Source organism: Herpailurus yagouaroundi, unplaced genomic scaffold, assembly GCF_014898765.1.
Source record: "Herpailurus yagouaroundi ecotype Mexico unplaced genomic scaffold, PumYag 185, whole genome shotgun sequence".
In the NCBI taxonomy this organism is placed as follows: Eukaryota; Metazoa; Chordata; class Mammalia; order Carnivora; family Felidae; genus Herpailurus; species Herpailurus yagouaroundi.
In genome coordinates, this window is record NW_024412416.1 from 20,290,100 (window position 1) to 20,309,172 (window position 19,073).

Sequence of the window (19,073 nt, forward strand, 5' to 3'; positions counted from 1 at the left end):
TGAAAGATGGGGAAGTAGCCTCTTCACCCTGTGCTCTCCCTCCCTTCTACTTCCCTTCCACCCCAAATGCTGAGTTCGTATATTGTAACTATATGAATATTGTTCACTGCTGGGCCAAGTAGTATTCTATGACCACTCTTTCTTTCTTGTACAAATTTTCATTTCTCTTGGACTTAAAAACTGCCTCATTTTGTAATTTGCTTAATTTTCTTTGCAGCTATTATTAATGTCTTCTTAAACTGAGAGAACTACAGAATACTTCCTTTAAAATTTTTTTTTATTTTAAAAATTTGGCGGGGGGGCGGGGGGCACCTGGGTGGCTCAGTTGGTTAAGTGTCCAGCTTCGGCTCAGGTCATGATCTCAAGGTTCGTGGGTTTGGGCCCCGCATTGGGCTCTGTGCTGACAGCTCAGAGCCTGGAGCCTGCTTCAGATTCTGTGTCTCCTCCTCTCTCTGCCCCTCCTCTGCTCTCGCCCTCGCTCTCTCTCTCAAAAATAAATAAACATTAAAAAATTAAATGTATTTATTTATTTATTTTCTTCCAGATTTTATTTAAATTTGAATTAGTTAACATATAGTGTAATATCATTTTCAGGAGAAGACTACAGAATGCTTCTTAATGTGATTTTTCACGTCATCACAAAGCTGGTGTCTCTTTTTCCTGGAGGCCGCCTTGGAGCCGCATGCCCCAGCTCTCGTTTGCAGGTCTTTGCCCAGCTGTGTCCCTTGCTTGTCCTTTTATGGTCATCCTCGGTATTGCCTTCACCTCTCCCATTTCTTGGCTCCAGGGAGGCCTCCTCCATTAAATGTCTGAGGAAGGGTATATATCTGTTCATGATGCTTGTAGCTACAGGTGATAGCCAACTAAGAGTGACTTAAACAGAAAGGACATTTCTTATATCAGGTAAGTCTGGAATTAGGACGGTACGGAGTAGGTTAATGGTGTTTTCAAACTCAGATCCTTTTAAACTTCCAACTCTTTGAGTCACCCGCCATGTGAGGATTTGGCCTTGTGGGCTAGCTGTGGCGTGGGTGCCTTGCTGCAGGTGTCGTATGCAGACAGCAGTTGTCTGGAAATGAAAAATGAGCCATTTTCTCTAGTGAGCCTCATCTGAATCGTTTCTTTAAAGCCTCCTTCCTAGCCGCCCCATATCACATCTCAGGCCATGGCGAAGGGAATGGAATTACTGTAACTGAATTCTAATAAGGATTCAGCCTTTTGGGGCTTATGCCCCACCTCCTTCAGAACAGGTGACAGATGATCACTTGGGGCACCTGGGTGTCTGTCGGTTGAACGTCCGACTCTGGATTTCGGCTCAGGTCGTGATCCCACTGTTATGGGACTGAGCCCCACATTGGGCTCAGTGCTGAGTTTGGAGGCTGCTTAAGATTCTCTCTCTCTCTGCCCCTTTTTCCCCATCATATCACACTCCCTCTCTCTAAAGTAAAAGAGAAAAAAACAGATGACCACTTAATAAATGAATAAAATTGGGGTTTTTCAGCAAGGAAGAAAGGGGATGGCTGTTGGGTTGGCCATTAACAGTGGCTGCTATGGTGCAAGGGAGTAAACAATGTCTGAGACCATCTATATGTCACCTGCCCACTAGATAGTTTCATTGAGTATAGTATTCTAGATGGAACATTAGTTCCTCCTCATTTTGCAGGCAACACTTCCTATCCTGGTTTCCAGTATTGTCACTGAATCCAGTGGCATTCTGATCTCCTATCCTTTATATGTTCCTGTTCCTCCCTTCTCTTTGGAAAAATTCAGGAAACTCTCTTTATCCCAGGTGTCCTGATGCTATGACGTCTGTCTTTTTTTTAATGCTGATGGGCACTTGGAACTAGATCATGCCTTCCAAATTTGGGGAAATTGTTTAGTGGTATTTTCTTTCTCTCTTGTTGGGCCCCTTGGACTGATCTTTTAATTCCCTTTTCTTTTTAATCTTCTATTTCCCACCTCTTTGTCCTTTTATTTTTTCTTGCTATATGAGAAAATTTCTCAATTTTATCTTCCAAATTGCCATTTTCCCCCTGTTCTCCCATATTTTTAATTTTCAAGAGAACTTTTGTTCTAGGGATTTTTTTTTTTTAAGATCAGTAAATGACAAGAGGAACAAATGGGTGATGTGATGTGATGGGTGAAAATTCCAGGAAACTTTATTACACAAGCAAGGGAATTAGAGGTGGTTCATGTGAAATGAATTTCAGCATCCCTGAATAGGTAGGCAAGTTGCTTAGTAAAAGAAAAGGAAGTAGAAGGAACCTGTGGGGATATTGGGAGGAATGGAGAAGTTACAAAGGCCATGAACAGGAGTGTGATGGATAAATGCAAACAACAAAACAGGTGGCATCGAGAGGTTCATTAACGCAGTTTGTTATTTTTTTGTCTCACATTAATGTTCTTTGGTTTTTCAGACCCCTGCATTTGTTATTACTTTTATTTTTTATTTATTTATTTTTTTAATGTTTATTTTTGAGACAGAGAGAGACAGAGCATGAACGGGGGAGGGTCAGAGAGAGAGGGAGACGCAGAATCTGAAGCAGGCTCCAGGCTCTCAGCTGTCAGCACAGAGCCCGATGCGGGGCTCGAACTCACGGACTGTGAGATCATGACCTGAGCCGAAGTCGGACGCCCAACCGACTGAGCCACCCAGGTGCCCCTTGTTATTACTTTTAAATGACATTAACTCTTTATTCCTGATTATGAAACAACCCACTAGTTTATTGTAGAAATCTTGAATATAAGAAATCACAAAGAGAAACATAAAAATTGTGTATAGTTCCCCCCACTCAGAGATAACAATTATTAATATTTTAGTGTTTTCGGTGGTATGTCTAATAATACATGAATATCCTGTATGTTGCTATATAATATTTAAAAACAAAATTAGAATCACACGATAGGTCATTTTTTATTCTTTGCCTTTACCCGTTAATAATATATTACATCTCTTGAGTACTCTTAATGTTGGATTTTTTTGGAGATCGTTTTTTTCTTTTGAATTCTTTTTAAATTAATAGACTTTATTTTTTAGAGCAGTTTTTAGGTTCACAGCAAAGTTGAGCAGAAAGTACAGGGGGTTCCCATGGACTCTGGTCCAGAGACCTGTTCCAGAGACCCACAGTCCTTTTACACTCATAGCCTCCCTGACTATCACCACCTGTACCTGGGCAGTGTGTTTGCTACAACAGACAAATCTACAGCGACACATTATCACCCAGAGTCCATAGTTTATATTAGGGTTCCCTTGGAGCTGTGCATTCTGTGGGTTTGGACAAATGTATAATGACATGTATCGGCTGTTACAGTACCAAGCAGAATGGTTGACCATTCTAAAATGCCCTGTGCTCTAGCTGTTAATCCTTTCCCACATCCCCATGAACCCTGGCAACTGTCTTTATAGTTATTACTGTCTATATAGTTTTGCTTTTTCCAGACGTCATATACTTGGAATTGTACAGCATGTAGCCTTTACAATACTGGCTTCTTTCACTTAGTAATACACATTTAAGTTTCCTCCATGCCTTTATATGGCCTTACAGTTCATTTCTTTTTATCACAGGCTAATATTCCAGTGTATGGATGTACCACAGTTTATTTACCCATTCACCTGTTGAAGGACATCTTGGTTGCTTCCTGGTGTTGGCAATTATGAATAAAGCTATTAAAATATACGTGTCAGGATTTTTTTATGTTTATTTTTGAGAGAGAGAGAGAGAGTATATCAGGGGAGAGGCAAGAGAGGGAGACACAGATTATGAAGCAGGCTCCAGGTTCCAAGCTGTCAGCACAGAGCCCGATGCGGTGCTCAAACTCATGAGCCACCCAGGTGCCCCTGGTAAGCCTTCTAAAATCATCTTTTTAAAATCTTGTATGTTAACTTCGGCTTCTGCCAGCTGGGTATTTGGGCATGCAGGTATGCGAGTATGCGAGTGACTGCTTCCCACATTATTGATAACACCGTATGTTACTGTATTTGTTTCCCAGGGCTGCTGTAACAAATAACCTCAGTGGCTGAAAACTACAAATTTATTCTCTCACAGTAATGCAGACTGGAAGTCTGAAATCAGGTGTCAGCAGGCTGGCTGGGTTCCTTCCAAAGACTCTAGGGGAGTGTTCTTCCTTGTTTCTTCTTAGCTTCTGGTGGCTTCTGGCAATCTTTGGTGTTCCTTGACTTCTAGCTGCATCAAGTGTCATCTCGCCTTTGTCATCACATTGCCTTCTAACCCACCTGTGTATCTTTGTGTGCTCCGTCCTCTTATGAGGATGCTGGTCTTTGGATTTAGGGTCACTTTAATCCAGTATGACCTCATCTTAACTAATTATATGTGCAAAGACACTATTTCCAAATTAGGTCACATTCTGAAGTTGCTGGTGGGGCAGGAGTTTTGGAGGATACAATTCAACTCACTACAGTTATCTTCAAAAATTTTTTTTCTAATCAGAGTGGAGTGGGGACATCCTATTTTTGTCTTCATTTCTGTAATTACTAGTGATGTCGAAATCTTTTGATAGGGTCATTTGTATATGTTTCTTGTTTTGAAAATTGTTGGTAGCCCTCACCTGTTTTTCATTTGAATAGTTTATCCTAACTCCTCAAGTTATCTCATAGGAATTTATTTTTATTTACAAAAAGAGGTGAGAGCTGTTGCCTTCCTCTGGCACCTGGCATGCTCCCTCTAATTGTGTACCAAATCTGGTCACCCCTCTGCCTCCTCCACTGCCTGCAAGGTCTGAGCCACTCTTGTTTCCCACAAGAATCACTGTAGGACCCTTGCCTGACTCCGCCCAGTCTGATGGCCACACAGCCACCAGAACAATCCTTTTCAAATGTAAATCAGACCCTGTCAATCCTCTGCTCACACCCTTCAATGGCTTCAGCTCACAAATGGAACAAAAGCCCAAGCCCTAACTGCCCTAATCGTGGCCTGCAGGTCCTGTGTGATAGGCAGCCTCTTCCTGGTCCTTTCCATCCACTCCCCCCAGCCTCCCTCCCTCCTGTTTATCCAAACACATCTACTGATCCAGACTTCAGGCACTGAAGCCTCCAAGGAGTTCAACTTTGCTGAAATCTGCTCTAGTTATTTTAGGCCTCACACCCAGCAGTAAGAAGTCAAAGAACTGATAATGGAGCTGTCCCCAGGCACTTCTGTTTCCCTACTCTGCCGCTAGTTTTGTGTAAGCCTGGGATTTTGTCTTCAGGTTACCTGTTACAAAAGCATGTGTTTATTTGGTTCCCATGAAAGAATTTCCCATTGCTAGGATCCAGTTAGATTGCTGCCTTACACAGATGTTCAGCTCTGATTTCTGAAGGAGAAAGGACAAATATCTTGAAGACTGTAAAAGGATATTTTCTGATTTTACATTTTAAATATTTTTGAAAACTTGGTAAGATTAAACACATAATATTGAACAGTTACTAATTTCTCAGTGACTAAGGCTTTAATCTCTATCTGCTCTTTTACCAAATGGCAAGGAGATCCTTCTAGATAAAAATACTTACCATGCTATTAGAAGTACATTTGATCCTGGAATAAAACTAAATATTACATTTATGGCATGCTCGGTTTATGCCGTTGTAAAATATTCATCTCGAGCTTTATATAGAACAGATGATACATAGATCAGTTAGAAAGTTTTGCTTCATTCAGCCTCACCCCTGTATGGAGATGGGAGATGGGTGAGAAATGTGTGAAGGGGGCCTGGTAGATGTATTTGTGAACAACCTAGCCTTTACAGAGGCTGGGCTCGCCTGTAAATCACTTAGGTCAAAACCTGGCCTGTTAGAAAAGATACTTTTCATAAATGAGGTTCACAGTTGTGTTGTTTTTCCTCAGAAGCGAATAGCACATGACAACTGAGATGTTAACTTGCTAAATTGTTGGTTTCTACATCTCTGGTTCTTACTAGTTTCCTTTGACTCAAACTACTCCTTTAGGGGGGAGGGCAAGTGGTACCTCCGAGCAGTTTATTAAGTAAGAAATTCTGTCTTAACTGGTTCATGGCAAAAAAATGAACATTAATAAAGACTAATTTCTGTGTTCCTGATCCTTTCTTAAAGGTGTTTGTAAATAGGACTAGGACTCTATTCCCATAAACCTAAATCAGTGTTATGACTGGAGAGGAAGTTTCTTTTAAAAATTAAGCCTGACCCTTGATTGTTTTCCATATAGTTAACTGAGTTCATCTTATCCTTAGTTAAGTAAAGATTTCTTCCTCCCTGAGTACGCAGTTAGAATAAAAAACAAACTAATAACACTATTAGTTTATATTTTCTCTGGCTGTGGAATCTGTAACTTTCAAATAACCAGGAAGCAGAAAAAATGGTGTTGCATTTTTTCAGTGGAAAGGTTTTAAACATTGCACTTCCTTATGGGCTATTTCTGTTTGTTTTCCATTTTCCAATTTTTAAAAGATGTTTATTTATTTATTTGGGTGGGGAGTGGCAGGGGCACAGAGAGAAGGAGAGAGAATCCCAAGCAGGCTCTGGCGACAAGGGGCTGGATCCCACCAACAATGAGATCATGGTTGAAATCAAGAGTCAGACGCTTAACTGACTGAGCCACCCAGGCACCCCTCCAATTTTCTTATAAGATAAAACTTCAGAGATCTTTATGATTCAAGTTAAAGAAACAAATGTGACACTGTCAATAATTTCATTTAATATCTGGATTTTTTTCCTATTTGTCTTCTGACTTTGGGAAATAAAGTGGTATTCGGAATTGACATGAACTAGGGTAATGCAGAAATTAGGGGCTTATTTTCCCATATTATTTAAAAATTTTTGTAGTTTTAAAATTTTTCCCCTTACTAAGAAAAAGCAAATGAAATACAGAATTATTGAGACTCTTAAAAACTGAGAACAAACTGAGGGTTGATGGGGGGTGGGAGGGAGGAGAGGGTAGGTGATGGGCATTGAAGAGGGCATCTTTTGGGATGAGCACTGGGTGTTGTATGGAAACCAATTTGACAATAAATGTCATATATATATATAAAAAAAGAAATACAGAATTATAGGCTGGTACTAAATCTGTGTATGGTATAAGAAGATCTGGCTCATGATTGACCAGTAAGCAAACGTGTCACCAATTTAGTAATGTTATTCAGAGTGATACCTATTCACTGCAGAGGATCAGAATGCCCCAGAGGGTTCTGTGATTCTTGGAATCTAGGAAAGAGTAAGCCTAAGGGCATGGATTAGGGATCAGGCAGCTGTAGGCTTCTGTAGTGTTTTGCTTTGGAGGTCTGTAATGCAGTTACACTGCTGATTAGCATAGACTGAAACAGGTTATAATTGTGAAGGCAAGAGCAGTCAAACCAAATAACAACTTTGTAGTCAAGGAACATTCAGAAGGACTGCACTGCAGTCGTCAGAGACCCACATCTCAGTGTTGTGGTTCACAGAGGACACACTGTTTCTGTTTTCAGTAGTCGATGGTCATTATTCAACGTGGGGCAAAATTCTTTCAACATCCTGTCCTTCTCTGTAACCTCTCCCCCAGCTGTAATTCTCCTAGGTTCTTCTCTTGTGAAGGCCACCCCTTACTCTGCTGTCACCTACTCCGGGAAGCCCTCTTAGACTTCTCCCATCAGAGTCGGTCACAGCCTTTCTGCCTGACTTTCATGTCTTATGTGCTTTCCTGTGACTGCTGTTGAGCCTTGAAGTACAGAGGAATATTTCTTTCTCTCACCAGGTTGTGAACTCCTCCTGGAGGGTGGATTCCACATTTTACCCCATTTGTAGCTCTAAACTTAGCAGAGTCAGAGCCAGGCACAAAGTAGACATTCAGTAGGGTGTGCTGATTTGAAACCAAATGTAACTTGAGAGCTCCTGTACCAGGCACTGGGCTGTGTGCTTACATATAATCATTACTTATCTGATCCTCAGAGGCGGAAGTTGTCCCACGTATGGTGTAGGCAGTAAGTAGAATTTGAATCCCATCTGACTCTCCTACCTTACCACCTCATTAAATGATGGGGCCTGCAACATAATAACGTGGCTAAAGACTTGAAGGTTATTGGTAATAAAGGCCATTTTGTACTAAAGGCTATTAAAAACAACAAAAAAAAGAGGCCCCAAATTCTGTCTTTGACTTTATTTTGAAGGGTTTTGCATGGTAGCCTCTTGTCTTCTGGACTAGACCATTTTGTGTATATAGTTGCCAGTTTTTCCAAATTATCTGTGGTGATTACCCTGGAATATAGAAATTAAAAGTGGACCACACTGGTAGAGGGTGTCTCTTTAACCAGAGTCTCCTCTTTCCGCCTGCACCCATTTATCATAGCTAATCCACACTATAAATATGGATCAGAATGAACATGTCTATAGTATATTTTGTAATGAGTATGTTATATAAAACTTACTTTTGTTTTTCTGAGATCATGGGTCAGTAAATTTTTGTGAATATCAAATAGCAATTATTTAAGGTTTTGTGGACCATGTATGGTCTCTGTTGCTTCTCTTCCTCCTCTTCTGTCTGTCTCCTCCTCCTGCTCCCGCTTCTCCTCCTTCTTCATTAAACCCTTTTAAAAAGTAAGTAAAAAAAAATTCTTAGCTCTTGCTCACAGGTTGTAGTTTGCTGACATTGTTTCTAGATTAAATGAGCACTTTAATTCATTTATTATCTCTTTTAAAAAATGTTTATATACTTATTTTTTTTTTATTTTTTATTTTTTATTTTTAAAAAAAAATTTTTTTTCAACGTTTATTTATTTTTGGGACAGAGAGAGACAGAGCATGAACGGGGGAGGGGCAGAGAGAGAGGGAGACACAGAATCGGAAACAGGCTCCAGGCTCTGAGCAGTCAGCACAGAGCCCGACGCGGGGCTCGAACTCACATACCGCGAGATCGTGACCTGAGCCGAAGTCGGACGCTTAACCGACTGAGCCACCCAGGCGCCCCCACATTTACCCATTTAAAGTAAACATTTTAGTGGGTTTTTTAAAAAGATTTATTTATTTTTGAGAGAGAGAGAGAGAGAGAGAGCATAAGTGGGGAAGGGGGAGAGAGAGAGGGGGACAGAAGATCTGAAGCAGACTTTGCTCTGACAGCAGCGAGCCTGATAACAGGGATCAAACTCATGAACCGTGAGATCGTGACCTGAGCCGAAGTTGGACGCTTAGCGGACTGAGCCACCCAGGCGCCCTTCAGTGGTTTTTAATATATTAACAGAGTTGTGCAGCTATCACCACAGTCTAATTTTAAAACTTATCACCTCAGAAAGAAACCCTGGACCCACTGGCAGTCACTCCCTGTTCCCCGTCCTAATCCCCACCCCAGCCCTAGAGAACCACTAATCTGCTTTCTGTCTCTATAGATTTGCCTGTTTGGGTGTTTCATTACAATGGAATAGTATAATATGTGGTCTTTTGTGATTGGCTTCTTTCATTTAGCATACATTTTTCAAGGTTCAGTCCTGTTGTAGCATGTATTAGTACTTCATTCCTTTCTATTGACTGATTATATTTCATCCTGTGGAGATGCCACATTTTATTTATTTATCAGTTGACAGACATTTGGGCTGTCCCATTTTTTGGCTATTATGAATAATGTTGCTGTGAACACTTGTGTATGGATATATGTTTTCATTTCTCTTGAATATAAATCTAGGAGTGGAATTGCCAAGTCATATGGCAGTTCTGTGTTTAAGTGTTTGAGGAAATGCTAAACTGTCTTCCACAGCAGATGCGCCATTTTACATTCCCATCAAGCAATGCATGAGGGTTCAATTTTTTCACCTCCTCCCCAACACTTCTTATTGCTTGTCTTTTATTTTATAACCATTCTGGTGGCTGTGAAATGATCTTCCATTGTGGTTTTGATTTGCATTTCCTAGATGATTAATGTTGTTGCGCATCCTTTCATGTGCTTGTGGCCATTTGGGTATTTTCTTTAGAGAAATATTCAGATCTTCTGTCAGTTTTTCAATTGGGTTATTTGTCTTTTTATTATTGAGCTATAAAAGTTATTTCTATGTTCTGGATAGAAGTCTTTTATTAGATATATTATATGTAGATATTTTCTCCCAATCTGTAGATTTTCTTTTACTTTATTGATGCTGTCTCTTGAAACATAAATTTTTATAAGTTTTATGAGATTCAGTTTATTTGCTCTTTCTTTTGTTACTTGTCCTCTTGGTGTCATATCTGAGAAACCATTGCCTACTCTGAGGTCACGAAGATTCACTCCTTTGTTTTCTTCTAAGAGGTTTATAGTTTAAGCTCTTACATTGCAGTGAGCAGTCTATTTGGAGTTAACTTTTTGTGTGGAGTGTGAGATATGGGTTTCCAAATTCATTCTTTTGCTTGTGGGTATCCAGTTGTCCCAGCACTAGTGGTTGAAAAGAATTTCATTTTCCCTATTATATTGTCCTGACACCTTTGTTGAAAATCAGTTGATTGTAAATATGTCAATATAAGGGTTTACCTTTGGACACTAACTTCCATTCTGTTCATATATATGCCTGTATTTATGTCAGTACCACACAATCTTGGAAACTTTGAAGTTGGGAAGTGTGAGTTCTCCCACTTATTCTTTCTCAAGATTGTTTTGGCAGTTTGGGCCCATTGTGTGTCCATATGCATTTAGGAAGAGCTTGCCAATTTCTTTTTTTAAAAGGCAGTTGAGACTTTGATAGGGATTGCGTTGAATCTGTACATTTGTAGAGTGTTACTAACTTAACGATATTAGGTCTTCCAGTCCTTGAACATGGGATGTCTTCCTTTTGTTAGGTCTTCTTTAATTTCTTTCAGTGATGTTTTGTTGTTTTCAGGGTACAAGTCTTGCATTTGGCTTTGTTAAATTTATTCCTAAGTATCTTTTTTATGCTGTTATAATGGAATTATTTCTTATTGACTATTTAAAAAAAATTTAATGTTTATTTTTGAGACAGAGAGAGAGAGAGAGAGAGAGAGCGAGCGAGCATGAACAGGGGAGGGTCAGAGAAAGAGGGAGACACAGAATCTGAAACAGGCTCCAGGCTCTGAGCTGTCAGCACAGAGCCCGATGTGGGGCTCAAACCCACAGACTGCGAGATCATGACCTGAGCCGAAGTCGGACGCTTAACCGACTGAGCCACCCAGGCGCCCCTTATTGACTATTTTTAAGTATATAAAGTGTAACAGATTTTTGTACCTGTTAGAGAAATACAGATTTTTTTTCTTCCAGTTCATAAAGGACAAAATACAAGGAAATGGAGTTTAGCTGGAAATGAGGAAGTACTTCCTGAGAATTAAGATTAAGGGAGCCTCTGGATTTCAGTGTATGGTTAAGAAGAGAATAGACTGGAATGCAGAGGAATCAGCTGAATCTTCACATTCTCTTTTCAATTCACTTAAATTAGGCTCTTACCTCCACTCCTTCCTTGAAACCACTCTCCTGGAAGTCACCAGTGATCTTCATGTTGCCAAATCCACAGTCCTGTTTGTCAGGTTGTTCAGTTCTCTATCATCCTGCTTGACCATCCTCATGAGCTTCATCAGCACAAACAAAACTCCCTTCTGGGACATATTCCTAAAACTCTACAGTCCTCTGGCTCTCCTTCTATCCCACTGTGGCTCCTTTTTCGTCTTCCAACATCTTAATTTGGGTCTAGGATTTCATTTTTCTATCTGTACTCATTTCCTTATTGACTTTATCCAACCTCATGGCTTACCAGATACCATCTAAATGCTGTTGACCCTCAAATTCACATCTCTAATATAGACCTCTGCCTTGAGTTTCAGCATTATACGTGTCTAAAACCAAGCTCTTGATCTTCTTCCTACCCCATATCTGTTCTGCCACCCCAGTCTTTCTTATCTTAGTTAATGGTAACCTCATCCTTTTACTTGCTCAGGTGAGAAACCTTGGGATCATCCTTGACTACTTCCTCTCATGCTCTGCTTATATCCCGCTCATCATCAAATCTCACCTTGGCCACACCTTTGGAACAGATCCAGTATATATGACTGCTTCTTACCGCCCACATTTACCACCCCAATCTAAACTGTCATCATCTCTTTCCTGGTTTGTTGCAATAGCTTCTTAGTAGCTTCTTGCTTTCACTCTTACCCCTCCTACAGCCTATTCCCAGCACTTTCTTCAAAGAACCCGAAGGATCCTGTTGAAAGGTAAGCTGTGTTATGTCTCTCCTCTGCCCAGAACTCTGCCAGGGCTCCCATCTCACTCAGAGGAAAAGCCAAAGTCCTTATCATGGCCTAGAAAGCCCCTTACCTGTCTTTTCCCATCATTTCCTTCTCTTCCCCTGGGTAACTGCTCTAGCCACACTGACAGTCCTGACTCACTGGTGCAAGCTGCTCCATTTGTCTAGACAGCTGCATGGTTCCTCTCCCACAACTTTGCATCACCTTTGTCTGAAACTGTTAAAATTGCATTTCTTATCCCCTCTGAGTTTCCTCCTTTCCCTTTTTTTTTTCCTCACAGCACCTACCACCATTAAATACACATTTTTACTTATTTGTTGATCATGTTTTCCCTATGAAGATATAAGTGTCACAAGAGCAGGAATATTTGCCTGTTTAACTGCTGTATCCTTAGTACCTATAACAGAGTCTGGCACAGAACAGAAGGTTAATAAATAAATTTTTAATCGGCGAATCAGCTAGTCCAGCTTCCTGCTAGTAGATGAGTATTTGTTGGTTTTGTTTTTTGTTTTTTCTTTTGGAAGATCCTCTTAGCTATATGTATGTATAAGCTCTTAATGGGCCTTCCAGTGGCTTTAAACCTCACAGCAAACCTGTGGTGATGTAGACATCATTATTTCCATTTTACTGAAGAAGAAGGTGCAGGTCAGAGGGTTTTCACAGGTTGACCATGATTACACTTCTGGTCAGATGGGCCTTGAGTCCCTGTCAGGTGGCCTCCAGCACACTGGTGCCTGTCCCAGGGGGTGCCCTCACAGTTGGCAGGGTAAGGAGGGCCACCAAAGCTCCCAAAGACGATAGTGAGGAAGCAAATGAAGTAAGGAGCTAGATTGGAGAGTAACTTAGCATCATGATTGAAGGGAATACATTGAGTTGTCTTTTTTTTTTAATTTTTTTTTTAGAGAGAGAAAGTGTGACGTGGGGAGGGGCAGAGAGAGCAGGAGAGAGAGAATTCTAAGTAGGCTCCGCACTGACAACACAACCTCATGCAGGGCTCGAAACCATGAGCCATGAGATCGTGACCTGAGCCAAAGTCAGTTGTTTAACCAACTGAGCCACCCAGGGGCCCTGACTTGTCTTAATAATTGAGAACAGAGAAGGCAACAAGACTAAGTTGCAATATAAAAGGAATGATTAAAGTAGAAGACATAAAATAAGCATTTTTAACTTTTCTGTCCATGTATAATTAAAAACAGAAGAGACCTTCACTTCCTCATGCTGGTAGAGGGCCATTTTTCCTTAACGGTTGGGAACAAGATGGCTTTTGGGCCTCTTTTCTTTAGGTCATTTTCTGTCTCATGAGACATTGGCTTCATGTTTTCAGGGCTGCTGATTAAGTGTACAAAATAACTCATAGAGGCTTAATAGAATCAGTATCATCCCAGTAATGCTTTACATTTCCGTCCCACAGACCAACCCTAACACTTGTCTTTGTCTTTCCTTTTTCTATACATACTTCATTTCAACCAACTGTTCTAGCTGAAACCTAATCAAAATAAACCAAAAGATTCAAGTATATCTTGTTTTCATATAGTTAATGAACATGTCATCTATTCATCATTTTCTCACTTAAAGAGAATTGGGGGTGCAAATAATTCTTTCAGTTTGAGATGATATTGACATTATGTAACAAATAATGCTGTATTTCTTTTATTGGATAGATATTGTCTGAAACATTATGAGACATAATTAAATATAACTATTCATTGAAATTAAAGAAATTTTTGCTTGTAAAAAATATTTGAAGGGGTTCTGGATAGCTGTTCCCTGTGTTCACATTCCTTCATGTACATACGTTTACAAATTTAGAATCTTTTCTAATCAACCATCCATGGAGTGTGTGGACAGAGTACGTCTTTCATTATGTGTCCTACAAGTGACATCATTTCTATTCATCTGGCCCCAGACACAATGTTAATGAAGCTACCAGTGAAAAACTTGCTTCTCAAGACATGATCAGATAGGATTCCTTCCCCCTCTTCCTCTTTTGCAAAAAATCTACCTGTTACATAAATGTTGCTTCATAGAATCTGTTAAAAGTGAGAGGAAAATTGATGGGAGTGGAGCAGAGGATGACTTTATGACTTTTCTTTCACAAGGGAACAAGTATAATAAATCTGTTACTTCAGAAGCTTCTGTTTTATACTCCACTTTACAAAATGGGGAGAACAGAAAACTAAAATACTGTTCAGAGAATCCTCTTTTCTCAGTAGTTCACTACTGAGTAAGTGAGTGAACAGAGTGAACAGTAAGTTCATTACTGTTGTAAATTGTAACTGCAACAAACAGTTGATGGCCAAAAGGATCTGAGCCAAGAATTTCTGATTTTCAACTCTGGTCACAAAACCTCTGAATTGGAGATCTGGACCATAAAGATCTGATTTGATCCCTTCCAGGATTTTCCCAACATGGAGACAAACACTGTGTTCAGTGCTCCTCATACCTGTTGGCATTTAGTCCTCACCATCAATCTTGATGCTGACTCACACCCGTGCATAGGAGGACTGAAGCCCAGGGATGGTTTCAAGTTGATGAGTAGAGGATGTAGGATTTGAACTGCAGGCTTTTGACGTCAGGTGTGCATAGGGCCACAAAGCATTGTGGGAATAGATGCTGTCCCTAGGATGACATGGATCTTGCACCAAAGCACACCGTGTGGAGGTAGAGCTTGGGTTGGAGGCTAGCATGCTCTCAGTCCCTGCCCCAGTTTGGCACCTCTGTGCAGGGCACACATTGACCCAAGTCTGAAGCATAGGCTTCAGCAGTGCTACTGTAGAATAAGTAGACATTTTCCCTGGCAGGATCTGTCCTTATTCATAGCTTTTACAGTCTTCTGTTGCATTGATTTTCTCACGATTCTGCTTTTTTGACGAGGGAGCAGACGAGGGAGCAGTAAAAGAGAATTCTCTTTCCTCTGTTAGCAGTTGTGTAGAGATTTGCTACCACATCAGGTTCTCTGTGAAGGACTAAGAGGGGCCCAATAATTTTCAACATATTTTGTATTGAACATAATATATATATATATATTATTCCTTTCACAACAGAACATTTGCCCAACAGTCTGTCCTAGAATTTTGTTAGGGATCGATGCCATATTTACCAGTTTATAATTTTCAGAATCTTACTCATTGCTCTTTTCTAAAAACCAGGGAAATATTCCTCTGGTTTCTATGACCTAACAGCTATCCATTTTTTCCCACTTAGGAACCCACACCAACAATCTCTCCACAGAAACATATGTAATTGCTTTTCATTGCAGTGGGAGTAATTCACTTGGGCCTTGAAGTTGTTAAGAATACCCTTCTTTATCTCCAGCTTTTCTAGTTTGAAGATCTTGCTGAAGGTGTTACAAATTAAGCAAAATAGTGAAGTGGCTCTACTTCTGTTTCTTAGTCTGTTTCCCCTTAACTCTCGTTTTGCTTCAGATGGCTTCTAACAATCATTTCATTTTAAATGATATGAGAAAAATCTCATTTCCCTGGCAGCGGGATCCTCTCAGTAGACCCAGTTTTGTTGGGCATTTTCACTCAGAGTGGTAGACTCAACATGGGTGAGGCTGCACGGCCACTGTCTGGCCCACTGTGGAACTTCTGTTTTGCTGAGTGGGGTGGGGCCCCAGAGGGTCAGAACTGTATCTGAAGAGAGGAGAAAAGAGACATTAATGAAGCTGGCAGAAAGGGAAGTTGTGAGCAGAAAAGAGGAGATATTTAATGGAAGATAGTATTTTTTTTCCTCTGTGGTATATACCATATATGGTATATGATTTCCTCCTGAAATCTTTAATAAGACGACTATGCCTTAATAATGCCGTGACATCAGCTTTCTCTGGAGGATGGGACGAATTATTTACTAAGTGTGACCTCACAGTGGGAGAGGGCTGAGGAGGGGCCTGCCCTGCCATTCACAGGAAAGTCTCCCATAGGTGTGGCTTCCAGAGCCTGGGGAATGAGTAAATGATAAGTTGTAATATCCAGGAGGGCCTACCGTCCTTACAAAGAACTGTTGTAGTTACTTGTGTTTAAAAATAATATCCAGTTTATGGAAGTTACACTTTTTAAAAGCCAGTTTTCCTTTTCAATTTACAAAGCTTATTGTTCCATTAACGAATGTAATTATTTTGTATAAAATAAGACGGATTGTTGAATAATTTTAGTTCATTGGGTTTCCACCGAACATTTCAAACTACATTTACAGGTATAGTATATTTTGTTTTTAAGCATTGAAAATGTCTGAGAGGCGGCCGTGCAGGAGAATTAGGTAAGAGGTGGGAGTGTCTGGCCCTGTGGAGCAGGCTCAGCCTGGAGGGGCCCCACATGCCCAGCTCATCACGTGGACCAGGGTGTCAGGCAGCAGTGTTGGCACCCCCCTCCCCCACATCCCATCCATCCATCATTGCAACCTGCACTTCTGCCTTGTCCAAAACTTCTGGTGTTTTCCACTCCCTGCTCCTCCCTGCCCTCAGCCCCAGGTCCTCCTGAACCAGTGTGGATCACAGCTCAGCCTCCCCTTTAGACTCCAGGCCTCCAGACCCCAAAGTGGCCTCAAGTGGATTCTGTCCCTCCCTCTGGAACTTCTCTCTAGTGCCCCTGTCACTCTCAGCCATGGATGTATCTCACCCTCCCATCAGGAAAAGCAAAAGTGATGCAATCTAACCAATATATGCAATTATTTATTTATAAATTATTACATATGCCACTATACGAATATATTGGATAAATCATAAAATACATGCCAAAAAATGAAAACTGAAAAAAGAATGAAAGAAAGAGTAAATAAATATTTAAAAATACAAATAAAAAATAAAAAAAATAAAATGTCTGAGGAGCAAACTTAATCCCAGAAAATAACCCCTAATAAATTAAACTTCTAAGTACAGTAATCAGATTATATCAGACATAACAGTATTTACAAACTTAATACATTTCTGATACATCTTGCAGCTTATAGATGACAAGACCATTATGACAGGTTTCCTAAAATATTAGAAATATAGAAAATACTATATATTAGATTTAATATATTAAAATATTAGAAATATTTTAAATGACAATCACTCAAACATTATCTTGTACTTCACACTAAGATAATACATGTACATACATGCTATGTGTTTGATTTACTTTGAGGCCTCTCCGCTTACTTTCTTTCCAGGACTGGTTATTCAACTAAGGGAACAGATTGACCATCTCTTGGTCTTGGGGAGCAGGCGTCCTTGGCCTTGCGCAGAGCATGTTTTCTGGGCATTTTTCAGCTAAAGCACTTGATGAGCTCCAGTCTGTGTCTGCTGCCTGCTTGGGTCCTGCACTGCCTGTTATTCTTGCCGGGCCTTCAGCCCCAGTCCATAGTCCTTTTAATAACATCGCATTGCATCCAGCATTCCTCCCGTGCTTCTGTAAGGGTGTCACTCTGATGACAGGACTGACAATGCTCAAAGGTGCCATTGGAGCTCTGGGAACCCTGAGCCAGAGCCATTCCTCACGTAGGCAGAGAATGTTGTTTTCAGACGTACGCTGGGGGAAGCAGAAACAATGAAGTCTTCTTACGCAGACTGTTATGTGCTACTCACTCATTGTAGGAAACTAATTAGTTTTACTTGAGCTTAAATGGCTTGTCGTTTTGAATATGAGTACTGTTTAATATATGCTTAATTCATAATGTGTTTCTTTTATGACTGGTGAAAAAAAATGGGAATTTAGAATACCCTGGAAATTAATTATATTACTCTTGAAATGAGTGGTAATGCTTACGTTAGTGACTTTTGGCCTTACACCCAGTTTTTTTTTTTTAAGTTTATTTATTTATTTTGAGGGAGAGAGCTAGAGAGGGAGCAGGGGAAGGGCAGAGATAGGGAGAGAGAATCCTAAGCAGGCTCTGTGCTGTCAGCGTTGAGCCTGATGTGGGGCTCAAACTCATGAACCATGAGATCATGACCTCAGCCAAAATCAAGAATTGGACACTTAACCGACTGACCCACCCAGGTGCCCCTACATCCTGTTTTTTGAACAAAGTAAAGATATTAAGCAGGTGATGTGTGTGTGTGTATATATGTATGTTTATTAAAATATATAATATATCTGTATGTATACATACATCATACATACATACATAATGATGGGTATATTTGGTATTTTACTGAAATATTTTAATATTTTATAAATAAGTCTAGATTTTAAAGTAAAGTTATATTCCTCATTAAGTATACAATTAGTATCTTGATTTTTTTACATTATAAAAATTTAAACATTATTACACGTAATTTCTAAGCATCATTTTAAACTTTTTTTTTTTAATGTTTATTCATTTTTGAAAGACAGAGACAGAGCATGAGCTGTCCCCACAGAGCCCAATATGGGGCTCAAACACACAAACCTTGAGATCGTGACCTGAGCTGGACGCTTAACTGACTGAGCCACCCAGGTGCCCCATAAGCATCATGTTAAATGATTGCATAGTTTACTTAACTGCTCTTTAATGTGTTTCTAGATTGTCTCCGCTTTCTTTTTAACTGTCATGAGCATCTCTGTTTACAGAGAGTATTTATTATTTGTGATTATTTTCTTAGGCTGGATTCCAGAAATGGAGTTACTGGGTCATGGGTAGGAATATATTTAAGATTCCAGTTACATATACTGCCAAATTGCCTTCCCAAAAGTTTGTACTAGTTTACTAGCTACTAGCAAATCTAGTACAAATGTTATATCTCTGTTTATTGGAAAGTCTTTTTTTTGATGATCATTATTAACTACAAATATTTATTCCTCTTTGGTGTTTCTTTTCCACAAGTATTTTCTTTTTCTTTTTCTCTTTGTTTTTCTTTTTCTTTTTTAGAGAGAGAGCACGCCAGTGGGGGAGAGGGGCAGAGGGAGAGAGAGAAAGAATCTTAAGCAGGGTCCATGCTCAGCACAGAGCCCAACGTGGGTCTTGA

At 40.0% G+C, this 19,073-nt stretch overlaps 1 protein-coding gene and 2 long non-coding RNA genes across 9 annotated transcripts in view; 2 read left to right on the forward strand and 1 right to left on the reverse strand.

Moving 5' to 3' along the window:
* The window catches only part of TJP1 (tight junction protein 1), a 377,020-nt gene that overhangs the window by 188,641 nt on the left and 169,306 nt on the right, over positions 1 to 19,073 (forward strand). The gene's annotated exons all lie outside the window — the stretch shown is intronic.
* The window catches only part of LOC121042510 (uncharacterized), a 51,979-nt gene continuing 43,993 nt past the window's right edge, over positions 11,088 to 19,073 (forward strand). Inside the window, exons 1-2 of one of the 2 annotated variants that reach the window (XR_005796263.1) lie at positions 11,088 to 12,115; positions 16,366 to 16,405. This is a non-coding gene — a long non-coding RNA (uncharacterized LOC121042510). The remainder of the gene's footprint in view (positions 12,116 to 16,365; positions 16,406 to 19,073) is intronic. The other variant, XR_005796262.1, reaches the window with a different exon arrangement.
* LOC121042511 (uncharacterized) lies at positions 13,263 to 17,621 on the reverse strand. The gene is made up of 2 exons (XR_005796264.1): positions 17,249 to 17,621; positions 13,263 to 15,783 (listed from the first exon to the last, which is right to left on the reverse strand). It is a non-coding gene; the product is annotated as an uncharacterized LOC121042511 (long non-coding RNA).